General features: G+C 40.2%; 1 protein-coding gene and 1 pseudogene across 9 annotated transcripts in view; one reads left to right on the top strand and one right to left on the bottom strand.

The window, feature by feature from the left end:
• The window catches only part of UNC5D (unc-5 netrin receptor D), a 529,465-nt gene that overhangs the window by 433,438 nt on the left and 76,945 nt on the right, over positions 1–19,082 (bottom strand). The gene's annotated exons all lie outside the window — the stretch shown is intronic.
• On the top strand, positions 3,869–4,283 carry LOC119869558 (annotated as a pseudogene).

Consider the following 19,082-nt stretch of genomic DNA (forward strand, 5'->3'; position numbering starts at 1 on the left):
TGTATGTGGGAAAGGGTAGATTGCTTTGATTTAGAAAATTGTTGCCATTAAACAGTTTACAAAGAGCCTACTGTTTCTGCATCATTATCCCCAATGTGTCAAAGTCAGCATTTTCACAATATTTAAAGCACTCCCAACTTCCTCATAAATATCATTTATATTCCTGCACAGCTATTCAGCATATCAAGGAATATCATTTACAGTCTTCTACAGTTGCACAGTATCTGAGCCAATGCATGTGAACCCAAAATAACGACAGAGAAGAGGGTAAAGTTCTCTCCAAGCAGAATCATGGAGATCATGTACTTTTACTGCCAACATTGACCCTAGACTCAAGGCAATTATATGCTTTGCATGTGGAGAGTAGCCCAGGTCATCTGGCCTTATGTATGCAGCAGACTCTCACTACTGGGCAACTCAATTGTGAGTGAACAGCTGGCCCAGATACTGGCATTGCCATCTATTTTTATTTATTTGTTTTGTATTGGACGAGGCCTTTCTTATATTGACACTCCTGTGTAAGTAACTAACTCTAAGCCAGGAGAATGATAAAAGTAGTCTCTAAGGGGTATTTGCAAACAAATTCATTTATGTTCAAAATGGCAATGCGACAGAATTGTAAGTGCCTTCCTACATCTAACGCAGTGAAAAACAAACAGTGGCTACCACAGACAGCAAGTTACCTCGGGTGCTGTGACTGGAAGAACTGAAGCCTGTAGTAGCCACAAGGTAAAAGGGAATCAACCAGCAAAGAAAATAATTTGTTTATTAAAAGTATAACTCTGCAAGTAGCCAATATAAAAGTTTAAAAAGAAAATGCCAGGGGTGCCTGGGTTGCTCAGTTAAGTATCTGACTCTTGGTTTCAGCTCAGGTCACGGTTTAGGGGGTCCTAGGATAAAGCCCTGCAATGGGCTCTGTGCTAAGCTGGGAGTCAGCTTCCCCTCTGTCTCGCCCTCCTCCTTCAATTGCCTGGCTTGCATGCATGCTCTTGCTCTTCATAAATAATCTTTAAAAAAATAAACAGAAAAATGCCCAAACTGGGAAATATTTCCAAGATAAAGAGAAAACTTATTTTCTCTATTAAGCACTCTACCACAAAACCCTGAGACTAACAACACCTCATTGAAAAAGTAAGCTACAGACAGAAAAGCAACTTGCCCAATGAAAAGAGAATTTTCTAACATACCAAAAAAATCATGAATATTAAGAGTGGTAAAAAAACAAACCAATCATGTTTTACAAGACAACTATTTATTGATTTATTTGTTATTTGCCTATCAGATGAACAAAGACTAAGATAGGGAATGCCTGGGTGGCTCAGAGGTTGAGTGTCTGCCTTTAGCTCAGGTCACGATCCCAGAGTCCTGGGTGGGATCAAGTCCTACGTGAGGCTCCCTGCGAGGAGCCTGCTTCTCCCTCTACCTATATCTCTGCCTCTCTCTGTGTATCTTTCATGAATAAATAAAATCTTAAAAAAAAAAAAGACTAAGATAGAATGATGAACTCTTGGGTTTTTGAGGTCCTGGCAAAATCACCATAGCTATCTACTGCTGGAAGGTAAGTTGGCAACATAGATCAGTATATTTGAAAATTGTGATCTCCATCCTAGTAATTCCACTTCTGCAAATGATCCTAAGGAAATTATCAAATCAGTGCATAAATATGTACATAACATAACTTATTATAGGAGAAAAAATGGAAATACCATACATGCCCAGTAGGAGACTGGGCAAACAAATTAGTCTTTCACTGAATCTATGATAAAGTCTTTGATTGAATCTATGAAATCCAAAAGCTGTGATGATACATAATTATTTTAAAAAGGAAAGTATTCATGCATTGCTAAGTGAAAAAAAATCTGTCACAGAAAAATAAAGCATGTTATAAATATCTGTGTAATAGAACACATTATTAATCAATTAATGTCTTCAATCGCCAAAGCCCCCCCAACCTGCTAAGGGAACCTAGGGATCTGCTTCCACAATTACTTTCCTCCCAAACTTCTAAGTAGAGTTCCAGCTAGTCAGACATTTTCTTTCAGACTTCTTTTCCTTGTTTTTTCTTTAAGATTTATTTATTTGAGAGAGAGAGAGAGCCTGAGCACACAAAACAGTGGAGCAGCAGGAGAGGGAGAGAATCTCAAGCAGACTCCTTGCTGAGCAGGGAGCCTTGATGTGGGGCTCAATATCACCACCCTGAGATGATGACCTGAGTTGAAACCAAGAGTCAGACACTCAACCAACTGAGCCACCCACATGACCCTTCTTTCAGACTTCTGATATCATGTAAATTTAGAAACAAAAAGGATAGGAGTAGAGGATAATTGATATCAATCTGATTCTGGGTAGGGTTTTTTTTTTTTTTTTTTCTTTTTAGTGAGTTTTAGAAGTTGTACTACTCAAAAAAAAAAGTGCAGGAGCTACCCTAGAATTTGACAGGTGTGAACAGAACAAAAGGATATGTTAGAATTGAATTGCCACGTTTCACATACCTAACCTTTAAATATTCCAAGAATTACAATTAAAGAATTTGTGCTACTTTAATTGCTTCTCCGTTGATGGATGTGTCCTTTTGAACACAACGCAGCTCTAAGACTAGACTTGGGAGGTCATGGCTAGCAGTACAAGACGGTACGTGATCTGATCCCCATGTTCACTTCTAGATGCTATGTGACTTAAAACTTTTACGTTTTGGTACATGAAATTTCTAATTCTCCTATAATGAACAGTCATTGCTAATAAAATAAGTATACTTCACAAAGAGTCATTAAAATGTTGAGTTGCTATATAAATGTTTCTTAGGTGCTCATTCTAGTTTCCTAGCATTAAGTTTTTTACTCCCCAAGCCCAAAGTAACCTAAGAGACAGGATCTAAGTGAAAGTGGATTTCTTTAGGATGTATTGCTAGAAAACACTGGCACGTAAATGCATAATAGCAATGCCCGTAGGTACAGTGATTGAAAGGAAGCAAGGAGGACAAGGAGGCCAACACAGGATACAGATCTGAGCAGGTTACTCTGCACCATGGGGCCCAATCCTGCTGGGAACCTCTGAGAGAGGCTGTTAGATGCTTTCAGAGCTGTCCCTGCCTTGGGGTATTTATCCAGCAATTCTCTTGCACTAATTCCTCTGGCATTTCCATCTCCAACAAACCTACCCTCAGGTCAAGCATGGTCAGCCAGACAAAGCCCACAGAAGCAGAACAGAGGGACCCTACTCTTTCCGTGTAATGAAGCATCAGCTACACAGCGACAATGCCATACATTATTCTGAAAGTTCCCTCCTTTCTTATCTCCTCCCCATGATAGCACTCAAGACTGAGTAAGAAATGTGATAGGGCCACCTAGGCAGCTCAGGGGGGTAATTATCTGCCTTCAGTTCAGGTCGTGGTCCCAAGGTCCTGGGATGGAGCATTAGCTCCTCACCATGGAGTCTGGCTCTTCCTCTCTCTCTGCCCCTCCTCCTCATGCCCTCTCTGGCTCTCTCTCAAATAAACAGAATCTTAAAAAAAAAAAAAAGAAGAAGAAGAAGAAGAAGTGTTATAAGGTAACACTAATCTCTCCCAAAACATCTGAGTCCTATAGTCAATGTCCTTAGAATGCAAACCTTTAGAGAGCAACCTGCCCCACGAACATTGTCCACTGTACTTGGTCTTTATCTGTGTTCTCACCCAGGATACTCGGTCCTTGGCTGATGAACTCAGTAAACAACAAACAGAAAATAACACATTTGAGGGGAGAGGAAGGTCGAGAGTAGTAAACTCTGCGCCCAACATCGGGCTTGAACTCATGACCCCAAGATCAAGAATCACGTGCTTTACTGACCAAGTCAGACAGGTGCCCTAGAGGGGCCTCTTGCTGTTCAGGAAATGTCTTCCCTTTCAGAATATGCCTTGCACATGACTCGTCTGAGTGCCTGGCTGTTGGGTGAAATTGCCAGGCCTACTGACTCCAAATCAATGAAAGCGGTGAAACTATTTAGCGAGCAGCCTTTGGCCAAGAGGAAGGAGACTTATGACTGCTATCCAAATCACAACACTTTGCACTCATGGGACACTATGTTTCCTTGGCCTGTATAGAGACGAGCATCAGGACTTCAAGGATGAGCAGCTGCGTCTCAAGAAGCTTCGTGGCAAAGGAAAACCTAGGAAAGGAGAAGGGAAAAGAGCCACAAAAAAACAAATAGTGCTGGTCCATCAGAAGAGAAAAGTTCTTCCTCAGCAGCTGACCACAGAAGAAGGTATATTTATCTTTCCACTTGCTGGAGGAGTGTGAGCTTCCGAGACTGAAGAGTATTTGGAGGGACACGACCATTTCTGTGTTGAAGTCCAATCCAGTTGAGTTATAACTGGTTCCTTGGACACTTTCTAATTCTGCAAAGCTATTCTGGCTTTGGCTTTATACTGTGAGGTTTACCTCTTTCTCTGAAGAAGTGAATGCATAGGTGGTTGAAGACAGACTCATTTGGGGTGGGAATGTAAGGTTGGGATCATGGGAGGAGACTCGTTAAATGAGCATTGTTTCATCTCCCCAGGATCCATTACACCAGCCCGACCTCTGTCATCCCTCTGGCCCTTCAACCACTGTCTCCACCACCAAGCTCACAAAGCTCACATTATTACCTAGTAATACCATGGTTAGCAAGAGAAAACATTCCCTGCCTCATGGAACTTTCAGGCTTGTGTGAAAGATTAATATCATTAGATAAATAAAATTGTTTAAAATGCTACAGGGGATCCCTAGGTGGCTCAGCAGTTTAGTGCCTGCCTTCAGCCCAGGGTATCCTCCTGGAGTCCCAGAATCGAGTCCCACATCAGGCTCCTGCATGGAGCCTGCTTCTCCCTCTGCCTGTGTCTCTGCCTCTCTCTCTCTCTCTCTCTCTCTCTCTCTCTTTCTCTCTGTCTCTCATGAATAAATAAATAAAATATTTTTTTAAAAAAGAACACATTTGATAAGAATACAAATATATGGCATAATTTAAAGCATTCTCATCCAATTATTCGAGGTAGAGAAGGAGAAGAAGAGGAAGTCATCAGACTGGACTAGAAACAGGTTTTTTGTTTTTGTTTTGTTTTGTTTTTTAAGAATTCTTCCTTTTTAAAGAGAGAGAGAGAGAGAGAGAGAGGAGAGAGGCCAAATAACAGCAGGGGGAGGGGAAGAGGGAGAGAATCTTTCAAACAGCCTCCCTGCTGAGTGAGCAGCCCTGATGCAGGGCTCCATGCCACAACCCAGAGATCATGACCTGACCCAAAACCAACTGCTGGAACCCTTAACAACTGAGCCACCCAAGTGTCCCAAAACCAGTCTTTTTTTTTAACTCCTCATTAAAAACAATCTGTCTCAACTTGCTACAATAGAGGTTCTTCTCTCCAAGTATCCCCAGACCAGCAGGGTCAGTCTCAGCTTGGAGCTTGGTGGAACCACAGATTCCTAGCCCTCAGCCCAGACCCACTACACTTGCCAGAAACTCTCTAACAAGACCTCCTGGAGATTGTTGCATGTTCAAGTTGGGGAATGACTACTTGGAAGACTCGTTTCAAGCTGCAGCTGGTATAATATTGCTGCAGAAAGTTGTTTAAAATGTTATGGCACGACAGCAGTTAAGGATGAAGTGTCACATGCCTGCAGCTTACTATGAAATAGCCCAACAACATCCCCTCTGCATTAGATATAAGAAAGGATACAAAGGAAATCTGGCAAATACTAACAATTGTCGAGTCTAAACGGAGAGTACATGACACACAGTCTTCCCAGAGATTGTGTTAAAACAGGTCTGTGCTCAGGGATCTGGGTTTTTAGCAAGTATCTCAGGTTTTCCTTAGGATGATGGCTTACATCACTTTAAAAAAATGGTTAAAAAACACTGCTGTAGACATCTTCCCTATTTCCTAGTAAATGATGGATTTGGCAGAGCAGTCATCTACCCTAGAAGATACAAGTGATTTCTATGTGACAGGCCAGCTGGTTTTATGGTGTGCTTCTCTTGCCCTCGCTCCCATTATCTGCACACAGTGGGTTACCAAGAGCTTTCCTGATAGTTCAATACTTTCCTGCACACATCACAGAAGATCATCGTCAATGTGTTTTGAATCAGAAGGACACATGGCATCATGTGGTCACTCACTAGAAGATCAAGTCAGTCCCACACCTTTCTTCTTTCTGTCTGTCCATGAGACAGAATTTGACCTACTTGGGATACTCACATTACAGGGAATAACCAGAACTCATAGACTGACCTCAATGAATTTTATATTATTCACAAGTTTCCTACCTGTGAGCTCCAAAGTCCTAAAAATTCCATGAAGGGCTTTGTTTGTCCCACAAATCACCTTGGGAGAAATCACTTCAATAATTGCATCAACGGTGAGTTAAGTTTTACAGGATGTTACAAGGTTGAGAGCCCAGGGTCTTGAAGATTGGGGGGGGGGGGTGGGGGGGGACAAAACCTATATTCTACAGTATTGATACCATGAAGCATGTCATTTAGGCTACTCTAAAATTATAGTGCTCAACATTTTGCCATATTCTCCTAAATGTAAATAATTGGGGAAAAAAAAAACCCACATGCTACTCCAAGAGCCATTTATACAACATCTCTTTAAATATGTTTGTCTCATAAAGCTGAATTAGCTATGATTTTCTCATTTTAAAAATGTTAGCTGGCGGCTGCATGTTTCACTATCAATTCCATTTATACGAAATATTTGTCACATCACTGGCCACTCGTTAATAACGTGTTTTGTTATTAGTTATTTCTCCTATCAAAGATGTGTCTGCTCTGCCTAATTTACATGATTATTAAGCATCTTGACTTTCTTCTGAGTATGTATGTAAAGGTTGTATCAATACGACAAGCCAAAATGTCTTTAAATGGTTGTAAAAGAAGAGGAAGCAGCAAATCCAATGGTGCTAGCATATCCAAGGATCCATTCAATCAACTTCAAATCTGTCCCTTCTAAAAACAAAAGCTTCTCCCTGACACTACTGCCTCAATTTTGGTTCTGGCTTTTCCGCTCACTACCCTTCTATCTGGAAGACTATCTGAGCATTATTGCTTATGTCAGGTCAGAATGAACATCCCTGTAGTGCTGAACTCTACTCGAAGAGAATTGTTTAACTAAGCCCTGTCTTTTTTCCACCTTAGATACATATATATCAAAAAATGGATGCTAAATGTCTTATATTTCCCACATATAGTTTTGAGTACTTATAAAAATCATTTCTAAATTATAATGGAAAAACTCTGAACTATTTCAATTTAATTTATATGGTAAAAAAAATTCTAGGGATTTTGGTCTGAGTGTCATGGCTCCCCAAAATCTTCGTGATTTAGTTGTGTTAACAATATAAATGAATAATCACAGAGAACTGCTGTTACAATAGTCATAGGTCAGGGTACGTTCCTTAGTTCTGAAATCAACCATTTTTAAACTATGGAAGATTAGATATAGAAAATCATTCTATTCTCCTGGAAATATCTTGTACTCTCAGGAAGAAGGTGGGTATCAAAGGAATAGATTTTTGGCCAAAATGCTTTTTACCTACCTAACATCTGACTAGAAACATGCAGCCTCTGAGTTTCAAGGCTGGTAACAAATCAACAAATCTGCTGGTTCCCTTGTGAGGCTATTATGTATGTCTCAACTCTAGGGTCCCTAAGTCAGGTACTACTTGTTATCCGTGCTCTGCACAGCAGTATACACATATTCAGGTTTTTCTCCCAGTGGTATATCCCACGTGACCAAACATTGTGAAGAGGGAAGCAGAGAATTCTGGACATGGGTGCCAGAGACAAAATAGAGATAAATTCTAAGTTGCAAATGGAAGATTCCCAAATCATCTCCATGACCATGAAGAGATACTCTCTTCAATCCCATCTGCTGCCTTATTGTTTTCATCCACACTTTACAATGCCTATCTAAACCCTCAAACACACCAAACCAGTGAGCATTTTGCAAGTAAAGCAATCAGTCACTAAATAAAACCCCACAGAGCAGGAACAGTTCTGGTCCACAGACAACCTCGTGCTAGGCTGATGTATCTGTTATTACACAGTTTACAGTATTCTTCCATAATCCTGTTCAGGGTGTCCAACAAGGCATTCCCAAGAAGATCTGCATTTAGAAACAGATATTCCTGCCATGAAACAGAGGAGTATTTTGTACTATAGGGATAAATTGATTCTGTGTCCTTTTGTGAGCATGGAGTGTGCAAGGGTGCCTTTGAAAATTCTTTCACCAGTCCTGTCCTCTTGACTTGTTAAATGCACTCTGGATGGGGGCATAGGCCAAAGGAGGGTAAATAGCAGGTGTGAAAGCAGTGGAGAAACTGCAGTGTTTCTGAAACAGTAAGGCAGAGAGAAAAGCGTACTGAAGTCAGAGATAGGAACAAAACTTTTCCTCTGCCCCCAGTGGCCCAAGACCAATCCTGCAGTGGTCTCTAACAGAAAATCTCCAAAGTCACTAGAGAATATGAGTTATGCACCCACTGTTCTGTGGCTCAGTTGATCCAGGTCTTAAATCTATCCTAAGGAAAACGTCTTTTTGGCAAATCATCTCATGGGCCTTTCTTATTTTACACACATATATAAACACACACGTATACACACACAGACAAAGCGAAACATGATTAAACGAATATTGCTGAAGGCATCACTGAATTTTAGACACAAATCCATCCTGCCAGTTGCTAATAGTTGCTCAACATTTAGAAAAGAAAGAAAAAACCCTTAAGAACAGCAAATTTGAAAACCTGGACAAATCTGCCTTTTGGGACACTAGAATTTGGCAACCTATCCTGTGAGAATAGGTTCCAATGAACTTTCTACATTGTAAAGGAGAGTATATTACCTTTATGTTAAATGATCATTTAATTCCCCAGAAATTGCGTTTAAAAATACATTCAAGAAGATCAATGGATGAATGTTGAAGGGTTTCATTTTGAGTTTCCTTTTAAAACACTAAATTAGCACAGTGATTGTGAATACTGTACAACAATTTTAATATAATCATTTGCATTCTGCAAACATTTTAAAGCAATGAGAAAGCAAAAGGCAAATTAAATTTTTAGCCGCATGCCAATCAATTTGGCTAATGCAGAAGTGAAAAAATATCACAAACACAGACCTTTAATAATTTATAACTTTGACAGTAATAACTAAAAATATGATTACCACTTTGGAAATGTTGAAATTAAACCAACAATTGACTTTTTTGACTATCTGATTTGCCTTTTTTGGTCCTAGAATAGGAAAAGATGATACAGTTTTTCCATATTTGCATAGAATGAGGCTTTTATAAGTTTTTCCAACAAAGATGATCAGAAGTTGAGTTTGTTTGAGAGAAAACATTCTAGCAATTTACTGAAAGGAGCAAAATTCAATGTAAGCTGTGTACCACACTGGAATGCTAAGAGGAACTGCCCACAAATTGGGGCACATTCTCTGAACTCAGTAGGAAAAGCTGACTGCTTTCTTGATGACTGGGAAGCTGAAGTCAGTGCACGTGCTCAGTCCCAGCAGACTCACTGAATAGGCTAAATGCATGAATAAAATGTCAGTAGTGGCCCAAAACATTACTTCCTTATGTCAGAATGGAAAGAAATTATTCTGTTTAAAACCAAGCTCTAAATAAGATACTGCCAAATAAATTTCCCCTGCCTTTCAGGATTCCTCAAAGAAAGTAACCAGTTTTTAACTGAAGAGATATTAGCTACAACCTTGGAAACTCCTATCAAAAATCTTCCCCTGCAGACTGCTCTGGTGGTCCTGTTGAGATGTGGGGGCAGAGAGACTGAAATTTATTAGAGACGCTGATGTCTCCTCAAGTGTGCATCTGAAAAAGACAGCATTAAGATCATTCTGCAGTTCAAGTCTATGATATATTGTATCAGAATTTATCACCACTGCAGTATTTCTAAATCATTACTCTCCTATAGTGGGGTCAGCATTTTGAATATTACTCAGGGAAAAGCAGCTATACACATAAATAAAGAAATATGAAAAATGCAAATAACAGTCCTGACAAAATAGTGCAGGGTGGTTATTGGACAGCAATTGCTCACTGGCATCTGTTCATCCAGCTGCTAGTTGGAAAGACAGACAGCAGGTGTCGACTTAAGTGCAGTGTTATGGTTAATTTCATATAAGGCAGCAGCACTGAAAATAATATCCAAACAACAGTAAAACTAAAAATAAAGTAGAAGAAAAATCAGCACTTCCTAATGTCTATCTGGGATTTGTTTGCAAAAACCACATCTTTGGAAAAGGGTCCTTCCTCCGGATACTACAACAGTTGGACAGGAAAGAAAAATGTCTGTGAACTGCTCATGTCTAGGCGACTTTCAAGCAAACTTGGAGGGAGGGCAGCTGCCCAACTCTGACCCCTAGTCAGTAGTGATAAAACCCAAGAGCTTATCTCCACCTCCTGTGATACCTGGCTGGCTTTCAGCATGCAGACCAAAGAGATAACAGAACTGAATCTGAACACCCAGAGAGGACTCCTGCATAAATACATTAATATCTACACCTCTCCTTAAGCAATCATAAAACTCTCCATGGGCATAATTAAAAAATGATTTCAACTCAATATTTAGATTTGAGGTAGTGTCAGAATGGGTAAAGAAGTACCTTGTCATATAATGTGTCACAGAATCACAGATTTTTGAGCTGGAGGCTAATTCTTCTAAATGGCAGAGAGGTTAAATAATGTCCCCAAAGCAACACAGCTAATAAGGAAAGTGGATCCCCTCTCAATCTAGAGATCGCCCCTCAATTACTACACAAGAATGAAAGGAGAAGCTACAGAATTGCATTCTTTATCTCAGTTCTTTTATTATTGACTTTTCATATATAGATAGATATTTATTGTTAACTCTCATTAAACTGATTACACATTTCTGTGCATTTTAATATAGGGATAGTCTTTTAGAAACTGAAATCTCTGGTGTCAATCTATCAATTCAACAAATCTTGGCCTGCTAAACCTTCTATGTATTTCATTAGCTAATAAGCATGCACATACCTCCTGTTACAAGTAAACATACCTTTTAAATATCTTTATAAGATCCACCATTGTGCAGCATGACAAAATAATCACTTTTCACATGGATGAATTTTCCCAAGAAATAAAGCTAAGAAATTTCAACCCTGAAATTTTCTAAAGTTTTAAAATATTTGAAGTTTAAAAAAAATACAGTTAAGATGATCAATGTGTAATATAAATCAGGCATAGTACTAAATACTTCACATGAATCATATGATTTAATCCTTCTAACAGACTTGTGCCTTACATACCAGAGATTAAATTATTTAACCCGAATCATAAACTACTAAGTGGTACAACAAAGATTTAAATCCAAGTAGTGTTTAGCATAGGACCCAGCCACTTTCCTTCCAGGTATTTACCCAAGAGACTGAATGTGTCGCCATACATACAAAGACTTGCAAACGAAGGTTCACAGCAGTTTTATTTCTTACAGCCAAATAGCAGTAAGGATCTAAACATCCATAAACATTGTCACAGGTATATACAACAGAATACGACTCAGCAATAGAAAACTACTACAATGTACATGAATCTCAAAACAAGCTGAGTGAGAATTCTGACCAAGGAAAAAAAAAAAAAAGAACGTATGTAATTCCGTTTGTTTTTGGTTTTTTTTAAGATTTTATTTATTTATTCATGAGTGACAGAGAGAGAGGCAGAGACACAGGCAGAGGCAGAAGCAGGCCCCATGCAGGGAGCCCAATCCGGGACGTGATCCTGGGACTCTGGGATCATGCCCTGGGCTGAAGGCAGGTGCCCAACCGCTGAGCCACCCAGGAGCCCCGATAATCCCATTTATATAAATTTCTAGAAAATGCAAACTAATCGACAGTAACACAAAGCCCATCAGTGAATGCTTGAAGGGGAGTACAGAGTAGGCAGGGACAGACTTGTAACAGGTATGAGGAAAATGTTTGAGGGTGACAGTTGAGTTTATTACCTGGGGTGACTGTTTCACATGGACTATATAGGTCCAAATTCATCAAACTGTGCACTTTAAGTATGTGCAGTGTATTGTACAATAACTATACCTAAATTTAAAAAGCCAGCTTCCCAACTCCACAGCTTGTGCCTGAGCCGACACAACATCCAGCCTCAGATACGGTAAAATTTCTATGGAGCAAAAGAAATGTATTGACTTTAATTCCATTTTACTTCGTGCAACATCACTTATTTTCCTCTATATAAGATATAAAGGGCTAACTGACACCTGTTGTTCTAATGTATGACTGTCACCTCCCTGACAGTGAAATCCCTAGGGACAATCTAGTTTTGATCAATTTGTCCCTACACTGATGGCCCCGCACCTCTGCTCTGTTTTTACTGATGCAGCCTGTCCTTCCCAGCTGTGATCTCTACGGTTACGTTTTGCATTGTCTACGTGTCTTTTTTTTTTTTTTTTTAAACTTATTCTTTTCATCTGTTTTCCTCGATGTCTGCTATTCCAATCTCTGGGGTTATGAAGTTATGTAAAAATGGTAGAGCACATGCTGCATATAAAATTAAGTGGAAAAAATAATCAAACTGACTGGATGTCTGCTGAAGGAGACTGTCTGCCACACCTTGTCTACAAAGTAAAATGCTGTTAGAGGCATTTTGATTGACACTGAGGGCTAATTCACTTAATAGAACTTAGGTTTGAACCTGAGGCCCTCCCCAAGTTTCCCAGATCTGAGCATTTGGTAATTGGTAATTGACACAAGTCAAGGTATTATTTTAACATTTTAAAACATTGTAGCAAAGCACCCTATGTTCTACACTCAACTTTGTAGTATAAGGTTTACCCTGAGATAGTGATTAAAATAAATACTCACTCCCCAGCTTCAGAGAGAGCTAAAACTTACACAGTTTGAGGGAGTCACTTCAAGACTACAAAACAATAAATATAAAATTTTGTCAGGATATGGAACCAGCCCCACGCAAATAGGCAGAGTGCTTAAAAGTCTTAAGGGAAATCCATCTCTGATCTCAGAGCAGCTTATTCACAAGGACAATTAGGACACGTTCCTCTCCCCCAGCTGGGCTGGAATATCAGGAAACCTGCACTTGGTGAGAGCTGTAGATCGACCCCTCTCAGAAGGAGTGATCAAGAGCTGAAGCTCTGGTGGGTGCCTTTCTGGGGGCAGTGAATGCTGGAGTGAGAACCAGCTGGTTGTCAGGCGCCAGCTTCCCAGGCCTCAAACTAAACCCACTCCTCTGACCCCACTGCAGTTACCAAGGGAAGTGACACGGGAGGTGCGGAGGGCATTTAGCACTTGTCTGTGGTGGTCGTTATCAGATTTCTTTTTTTTTTAAAGATTTATTTATTTATTTATTTATTTATTTATTTATTTATTTATGATAGAGAGAGAGAGAGAGGGGCAGAGACGCAGGAGGAGGGAGAAGCAGGCTCTATGCGGGGAGCCCGACGTGGGACTCGATCCCGGGACTCCAGGATCGTGCCCTGGACCCAAGGCAGGCGCCAAACCACTGAGCCATCCAGGGATCCCCAGTTATCAGATTTCTTAGCCCAGAAATGGAACTTCCAGAACTTGCTTGGTCTTAACCAGGACTGGTCTGCCCCTACAAAACGGAAGGTTGATCGTGTCAAATTATGTTGTTTAGCTACCAACATTTCATGTTGTAAAACCACATACTAGTGTTGGTAACAATGCTCTGACCATTGAGCTACTAAACCAAAAGAGCTGCTAAATTTAATGAGTTCCAATGAAATCTTTGCATTTTGGAAATACTTAAGGTTATTACTAAATAATAAAGGAGAGACACCTGCTTGGTGGTGGCAATGATACTACTGTTATCCTCACTAGAACTTGAAAGATGTGTGCTTGGGAATATTAGACCCAGAATTTTGAGAGTGAGCTTTTAATAAGCCTGCTCCGCTGTATTACAGTAGAATAGTGATAGTGAAGGCCTCCGGAATGGATGCAGACTGAACTCTAAACCTATATCTGACATTATTATATTTAAAAACTGCCAGGTGAGCACACTCCTAGCATTATGTCCACCCTCACTTTTGCCTGTTTTGGCCTGAATCAGCAAGCTTATATGATTTTCTCTCTCAACAGAAGGTCCTCAGGAGTCATTCTGCAGTCTGAACACACAGTAGATAGTTTAACTGCAAGGCCTCCTTACATTAAAAGAAGAGTTTATTCCCTTCAGGCAAGAGAGAAAACAAGTGAAATTGTAATAATAATAATGACTAGCAAATATTGAACATGACCTATATGCAAGGAACTATGCCCTATGCACACTGCACCTGCCTTTTCCAAGATCTGGGCAAAGAAAACATTGTATTCCCTTTTCCAGATGAGGCACAGAGAGATGGAAGCACTTGGCAAATTTCCTACAGTCAGTAGTGGCAGAGGCCTGATGTAAGGCTGAGTCCAAAGCCCATTCTTATTTTGTATCAAGCAGTTCAACTGTATTCATGTCACTTTCATTATTATTCTTGGTGGGGAGAACAACTAGTTCAAGATGGGAAGGAAACATTATAAAAATGCGCATGTAGTTAGCCTTGACCACAAAGGTCAGTCCATTTTCAAAGACTGGTGAAACTGGTAATATAAACTGGAATTGCTTTCTCTCTGGTTAACTACTGATGAACCATCAGACCAGCAGTGCGGTTGATAGAAGACAGAAGGATCAGACAGGTAGACACAGCACCTATCTGCCCACCAACCTGCAGGTCCTCTTGAAGCTCTGTGGCCACTGCTACCTCCATGGATGGAATAGTCTACCATATGAGAGGAGCAAAGGGCTCTGTGAATATTTATGGCACTGAGGCTGGGGCAGAGGCAATATCCAAGCTCAGGAGTCTATAAACAGCTAGAGAAGGGAGCGGTCATAGTCATAGTCACCAACTTTGGTTGTTTTAATTTCTTTGCATCACTGGTCTTAAAGCACGCCCAGTAGCCCCCCCACCACCACCACCAAGGTAACAGCCCTGTGCCTTTACACAGTTTCAAGTATCTATATATTATAGGCTTATGAATTAACATCTATTTCTCTCTCTGATTCTTTTCTCTTTTTCTCAGTTCTGATCTTTCTCAATCTTGCTATTTATCTGCCTCTCAAAAAATCCCCTTTGAAGTACAATTCCTAAAAAGAAAAAAAAATCAAAACTAAGATAATCTTAATTTAGCAAACAACAAACAAACAAGCCCATCAATGACAACCCTATACAACCCAAAAAGCACTTAAAAGAAAGGAAATGTGGCTGCCTTACATTCTTGGTCTCCCTGAGGCAAAATGCTTTACAGTGTGACAGTGCACTTCACTTACACAATCATTTTTAAACTCACTTATCACTTTATCCACATTTTGTATAATGCAGCAAAAGAATACACTTGAAAGCCAAAGAGCATCCGTGCATTTAGAAGGCCTGTCATGGTTCATATCGAGTTCAATTTTATAGGTTTTTTTATTGCAGCCCCCAGCTATGCCACTATATGGTATTCAAAGTCAGCCTCGTTCATATCATCTTATGTATATTTTAGATTTTCAAACTCAGAGTTAGAAGCCTAAATGTATTTTGTTTTTCAAACATTCTGAAAAATGATAGAGGCCCTGCAAAAACGTATCTAGATTGGATCTAAATGGAATTATACCACTACAGCTGAAGTGAAGACCAACTGGAATAAAGCAATAGCTATTTGCCCACTAACTGGTGCATCAGCTGGCGGTTCTGAATGATTTCCTAGTCACTACTTCTGATTTTATTCGTCAGAGTTTAGACGAGACCTCAGAGCTCATTTAACTCTTTCCACCGCATTTTAAAGCTGAAGAAAAGTGCAGAGAAGTGATGTGAAACATCACAAAGCGAAAAGTGGCATAGATGAAATTCAAACTTTGGTCTTCTAATTATAAGTTTGTTTCAACAGAATTCAGGCTCACTCTTCTCGATTCAAAAAGCCCTTCTGAGCAATGAATATGTGATAAAGACTGTGTTAGAGATGGAAATCTCATGCTAAGGACTGAGGCCATGGAGTCTGAAGAATGAAGAGTTTGAAGCTGCCTCGCCTATCTGCTATCTCCATGACTTTGGGCAAATCACTTAGCACCTGTGAAACCACAGACAAGTTACTAAATTTCCCAGTGTTATTCCACAGTCACTCTCTCCTTTGTAAGTGTGAACAATTAAATGAGATAATGCAGCTGAAGTGGTGAGCACAGTGCCTAGAATTTATTAAGGGTGCATTGAATGTTAGCTACTGTTATTACAAGGTGAAGAAAGCATTGCCCATACCTGCTCAAGGGCTATAATTACAAGTCTAAAGACAGGTAGAGAGATGGTGAATAAAAATGGGGTGAGTTCAGAACAATCCTGGAAGCAAATGTAAAGGGCAGAGACACCACAGATTCTAGTCAGTGTGAGGCACCCTCGGGCACACTGGGCTGGGTCCCAGTTATAGACTTCTTTATTTTTATCACTGTTAGTTCTGGGGGTTTTGTTTTTACTGGCTCAACTTTATTACCAAACCCAACTGTAGCCTAACATACAAAAAGGAGTGGGGGGGGGGGGGGGGGGGGGGGCGGGGTGGACAGAGAAACACAACTGAAATAATGAATGAGACTTTAGCTATTCTTAACAGAAGTTAATAACCATGGTTCTGGTGCTTATCTATTCTCTGGTCTCATTGGAACACCAATCTAATTTATCGCTTTTGGGATTGACATCTAATTTTTCTTTTTTTTTTTCTTGATATGTCACCTGAATAAGAACCAGGAAATTGGGAATTTTCCCTACTTATACTGTTTTCATGTGCTGGAAGACGCTTATCTTTTTCTTTTTTTGATCAGGAATACGTACTCTTCTGCATAGAAAATGGGTGGAAGCATTAGGGACTACAGCGTGGAGGATAAAAATGGACTTGGGAAGTAAACAATTCCAAAGTCGAATTTTGGCTCTGACTTCCAGCAAGTAATTTAACCTCTCTGAGCTCAATTTCCTGTAACAAGAGAGAAATCATATCCATTTTATAGGTGCCAGTGATGAGTAGCAGGTATAATACACAACAGAGACTAAGCAGACCAAACACGGAACAAAACTGAAAGATTATACGCCATAAAATCAAAAAAAAAAAAAAAAGTAGAGAAAGAGGACTTTATAAGTAAGAGAACTCTGTGAACTCACTCATTCATCAGTATCTCAGAGAATAAGACTGAGATCATGAACTCCTGCAGGAATGTGTGTGTTTTAAAGCAGGGATTTGGGGCAGAGATGAAAAACAAACAAAAAACCGAAGACAGACAAATAGTGTAACGAGTATGTGTGTGTGACTGAGGAAGAAACAAAAATGAAATACTTGCAAAATGTAGCATGAAAGAACCAGCTCATACCAGTAACACGCAGAATGATACCCCCGTGGCTTCAAGGAGTAAATGCATCTCCTGATTACAGACTGACTGCCCTGCCCTGGAAAAGGAACTTATACATTGGGCCAATATGACTTTATCAAGTTTATATGTGATGGCTCAGCTGGTGTATTAAAATTTTCGCTCAAATTCAAGTCCTCTCTGCCTCGAGAACTGGTATCAGAAGGTCCAGCATGTTACATCAGGAGGCCCGATACCAACGAGAGTTTATAAGAAAGTTGATCCACAGACATATTTTCAGAGTATAATTGGCATAATTATTATAGTGGGAAGAAAGAAAAGACTTTGAGTTCTGCTGGGACTAGAGCTATTAGTTCACAAAAATAAACTGAGCCTAGGTCCCTGCCAGGAAATGAACATCAAAAGGCTTGCTCAATGCCAATGTTGAGATAATTAAAACAAATATATAAACAAGCAAACAAAAACAGCATCACAAGTGATGATTTAACTTTACTTCCCCAGGGAAGATTAAAGTGCTTATTGTTTGAAGAGCACAACTGTTACAAACTCTATGGTCTGTGATTAAAAAGGATTTGAATCAATGATACGTGCGACTTTTTCAAAGGGATTATCCACTCACCATTCACGCAGCATCAGGCACACACAAGAAAGTAAATCCTGCTTTAAAAAATGATTTCCATGATATCTTTTCTTTAGGGTTTTGCATTTCTCTACAAATACGTACACAGACACTCTATAAGGGTTATGGCAAATGAGACTTGGCGGGCGGGGGGGGGGGGGGGTCATCCATATGTGTGCTGGTGTTATTCCAGGCAAAAGAAAGAAACCACCGTGGCACTGAAAGAGTAGAAATGTCCGTGGAGACCTTTCCTGACCACAGATTCCCAATCACACAGACCAGAAATTAACAAATTAACCCACTGTCCTCTATCACAGACCATCTTGTCCTAATCTTCTGTGAGCTATTTCTCTAAGCCATGTGTCTAGCAGCTGTCACCTCAAACATCCACATCTCTGGGTTCACACTTCTGATCAATGACTCTTGCAACATTGTACTTGTGAAATCAACTGACCAGCTGGGAACCCAGAACTTTAACTCCAACTGTCACCTTCGATCCATCACCACAGATCGGAAGGCGGTCATAGTTCTATAGCCACACACCGTGCCATGCTTGGAAGGCAACTGTGGTCGGTTAAGCAGCTTAGGAACCAACTTTCCAGGTCCCCCTACAAGAGATAGGCATCGTGCTCAAAGGAGACATTTGTACAGTCAATGCCAGAGACAGGGTTCTGGCAAAGGAGCCCTGTCAATCCTCCCTGGGGGTCACAGAACTCTGGGAGAGGGAAAATGGTCCTCCTGCTAAATGAGGACTCTGTGGCATTTTCTTGAAGGTGGGGATTCTTTCGCAGAGCATGGGATAAACAGGCAGCAGATGTGCACAGGCCACTGGCAGGAGATGGGTCAGCAGACACGCCACCAGCGATACACACATGCAGAAAAGACATTCCAGAGCAAAGAGCATGCCTATAATCATTTGAAAAGGCCATTTAGTCCGTGTAAAAATTAACTGGTGCAATTTGCATACTTTCAAGTAAGTGAGTGGTATGCTCATCACTGACATATCCTTTGGGAAACATGATTTAGAAAATATCATTACGGCTATATGTCTCAGAACTCAGTGGGCGTCTAATTGTAACAGGC

The sequence above is a fragment of the Canis lupus genome, chromosome 16 (genome assembly GCF_011100685.1).
Source record: "Canis lupus familiaris isolate Mischka breed German Shepherd chromosome 16, alternate assembly UU_Cfam_GSD_1.0, whole genome shotgun sequence".
Lineage (NCBI taxonomy): Eukaryota > Metazoa > Chordata > Mammalia > Carnivora > Canidae > Canis > Canis lupus.